At 38.0% G+C, this 3,860-nt stretch overlaps 1 protein-coding gene across 1 annotated transcript in view; it reads right to left on the bottom strand.

Moving 5' to 3' along the window:
- The window catches only part of LOC144452555 (uncharacterized), a 13,276-nt gene extending 10,607 nt beyond the window's left edge, over positions 1-2,669 (bottom strand). The window contains exon 1 of the mRNA XM_078143658.1: positions 2,542-2,669. The gene's annotated coding sequence lies outside the window, so the exon portion shown is untranslated. The remainder of the gene's footprint in view (positions 1-2,541) is intronic.
- Between the last annotated feature and the right edge of the window lie 1,191 nt (positions 2,670-3,860).

Genomic DNA, 3,860 nt, shown 5'->3' with positions numbered 1-3,860 from the left:
ACTAGTATTACTGTAGTTTACATATTTACTATTTTGTTTTAGCACCAAAAAATTATTGCAGGAAATCCGATGAAGAAATGTAGTTTTATTAACGGATGCAATAAAAGATTCTATTCTGTCTAGTCATATGTACCAGAGATTACTTGCACTGGTGTGTGCTCATACTAGTGGTATTTGCACTGTACAAGTAGTCCAATACTGAAAACATTATTGCATACCTGCATGCAAATTATATGCAAATGAGGCCACAATTGTTCATTCTACATGAAAGCGTGTGATCACATAATGTCTTTTTTTACAGAAAGTTGTTGTTTTGGATGAACACGTAATAATAGCATACCCCCTGCTGTGAGCACCCATGTGGGTACGTTCTTAGGACCCTGGGGTATTTGCACTCATGCTTGCAGTGTTTTAATTCTGCTGCACTTTCACTGGCTACACTCGAGCTAGTACTGTCACAGAGAACATACACTGCAAGCACTCATGCAAATACCCCAAGTACATCACACTTGCACTCATGTATCATGGGTTCTGTCGTATACTTTCCATACATAATGTTGCTGGGTAACCTCAATACTATTACTAAGGTAGATATTTCACCTACTGTAATATTGCTCTTGATAAAAACACTGTAACACTAACAGGGCCATTAAGTCCTCTTGCTCTAGTTAATATAAACCAATCTTAGACTACTGTATGCCAAAAAGGCTACCAGACGTCAGACAGAGCCTAGATGCTACTTTCATGGTCTCCAACTGGCAACAACAGAAAGTGTCACAGTTGACTGAACCCTACTCTAGAGGCTATCCATTGGCTAATTAATCACCAGTAATAATAGTCTAGTGCTGGTTTTCACTAAGAATTTCAGGGGTATTAAGAACAGTCCACAAGTAAGACTCAGAGAACTCGGCCAGAAAAAACTCAGCCAGTATGAAAGCTAGTGTTTATGGCATGTCAGTTCAATATGAAAGTCAGAACAAAGTTTTAAAGGCAGAGTATGTATTTTGCTGTTTCTTTCATGGGGTAAACTGATGGTAATGGAATTATGTGTGCACTTAGAATGTTATATCGATACATAGTAATTATGATGACAGAGACAGACAGACAGGTGCAGATGCAGGTCATACATTTTGTGTGATCATGAGAAAGACAGTTTCACCAAAAGTTACAAATCTTAAATAGATTCTGGATACTTATACAGGACTATATACCAGTAGATTATTATACTCCTCAGGTATAACAGTTGGCTGAGTTTGTAACTGACTAGGTTCTTCTATTGGCCGAGTTAGTAACTAGCCGTGTTCTCCTATTGGCTATGTTCATAACCAGCTGAGTTCTTCTATTGGTCAAGTTTTTAACTGGACGATTTCTCTTATTGGCCGAGTTCGTAACTGACAGAGTTCTCCTACTCACTGAGTTAATAACTGAGTTCTCCTATTGGCCGAGTTCATAACTTGCCGAGTTCTCCTACTGACTGAGTTCGTACCTGACCGAGTTCTCCTAATGGCTGAGTTCTAACTTGCCAAGTTCTCCTATTGGCCAAGTTCATAACTAACTGAGTGAGTACCTGACTGAGTTAATTCTTCTACTGACTGAGTTTGTAACTGACTAGGTTCTGCTATTGGCTGAGTTAGTAACTAGCGGTGTTCTCCTATTGGCTGTGTTCATAACCAGCCAAGTTCTTCTATTGGCCACGTTTTGAACTGGACGATTTCTCTTATTGGCCGAGTTCTAACTTGCCAAGTTCTCCTATTGGCCAAGTTCATAACTAACTGAGTGAGTACCTGTCTGAATTAATTCTTCTACTGACTGAGTTTGCAACTGGCTGAGTTCTCCTGTACTGGCTGAGTTTGCAACTGACTGGGGTCACTTGTGGGGGGGGGGGGCGAAAGCAAGATTATGACACCCTACAACTCTGTTTGCTTCCTTCAATTCTTTCTTCTTTTTTCTTTTTTTTACTGAGGCAGGTAGCTGTCTAGTCGATCAATCTGCAGTCTGATCTTGCAATATAGGCTTAGCTAGTACATGTTTACATAGAATTTTACTGTTGACTCGGGTCACCAAGGTCACTATAGAATCAGAAACTACAATACATTCATAATCTCTATAATAACATAGTTGTAATCATCAACTTTTGACTGTGATCTTTGTCCTGACGATAAACAACTGATACGATTTGGAACTACATCACGGATATATTTCACTCCTATCTTTTAAGTTTTAGGCTAACTCGTAGTTTTCACAGTGTCAATGGACTAAAACAAAGTACTCTTCGAGAAGTTCCGTGATGATCGACTGATATGTTTCGTGATATAGATATGTGGCTTGGATCGTAAGTTAGTTATGACGGAACGTTATCCCTTGATGACACTCGGCGGTGTTTTCGATCGAAGGTCGCTGCTGTCACAGTGTTACGGACATATCGATTTCCTCATTCGGAGTCATGTTCCCGTATCATGTCTTGTCCTTCATTCTCAGAGGAATAAAACACAGAACACATTCAATCATACGTAAATAAATGTAAGTTGTTTCATTCCTAACCTTGATCTTTCTTCAAACCTGCCAGATCCTCAACTTCAAGTGACTGTTTACATGCGGGTCGAAAGCCTGTGTTCTTTCGATATGTGACCAGCGATCTCTCTAGCACAAATTGACGTCAGTCCCGGAAGTGTCATTCCAGGGCGTATACATCACATCCGGTGTGTCAGTTGACGCACTTTCAAAATACAACTCACTTCAATCGCAGTACCTCCTTCAATGAGGGCACAATACTTATGCTAACAATCAGGGTTGAACCTCTTATTTCAAGTTGTGGAGGGGCATTTTTTTCCCATAATAGCGGCAATGCATACCCCCGCCCATCTGGTATAGATGTAATACAAATAGCCTCATGGTCAAGGAACTTCGTAAGCTATTACAGGATTTGTTTCCCGCTACTAGTATTTTTGTAGGATTGTTTCTAATAAGAAGTCAAGATAAAAGAAACGAAAACCACCGAGAACACAAGTACGCTGATCTCGCTGCTATATCTAAATTTGCATTTGTATGAAGAAATAAATAAACCCCTAAACAAAGAGGTTTTTTTTTTTTTTTTTTTTAAAAACAATACTGCTTACCTAACACAAATAGTTGTGCATCGCTGTCCTTTAGCTGTTTGTAATAATATTTTGGGGCACTTTTTGTAAAAAAATACCAAACGTTAACCACCCACAGTGGAACTAATCTGACTGACCGATTATTTATCAAGTTTGAATTCAAGTTTCATATATCAGTCTTACATGAATATGTCAATATTTTTATCTTACTACACGATGTTATTTTTCTCATCAAAGTTTATTTCATGATATAGAGTAGGATACGATTAATATATATTTTTATGACAAACAAATATTGATTATAAGATTTCTGAAATTAAAATGTGTCTTTGATATTCAAAGATATGTGTTTTTGGTTCCTTAATACGGTGTCCTCACTTTTATGTTTATATATTGGTTGCTATAATCCATATCAATCGATTGAATGTCAATAATGTATTATTTATTATTATTAAACTCTGTTTATCTATATAATGAAGTAATTATAATCTATTCTACTGGCGTTGTTTTTGCTTTGAGTGGCAATAGTTTCACGTCCGACGTACGGACACTTCTTCAGACTGATTGAATATTTTGTGACAGGTGGGTGTGACACGTGACGCAGTTGAATTGTCATGTGATAATGAGAACCGTCAAGGAATTTTACTATGGAAAGTGTTTTATACACCCCCGCCAAGTTATGACGTAGTTCTCCTTCTCTATTCAAGGAGGGCTCCTCCCGTTTTACAAATATGGTCTTCTTCATCTTCAAACCACCAATGTTCT

This window comes from Glandiceps talaboti, chromosome 22 (assembly GCF_964340395.1).
Source record: "Glandiceps talaboti chromosome 22, keGlaTala1.1, whole genome shotgun sequence".
Taxonomy (NCBI): Eukaryota; Metazoa; Hemichordata; class Enteropneusta; family Spengelidae; genus Glandiceps; species Glandiceps talaboti.
This window is presented reverse-complemented; position numbering and strand designations above follow the sequence as displayed.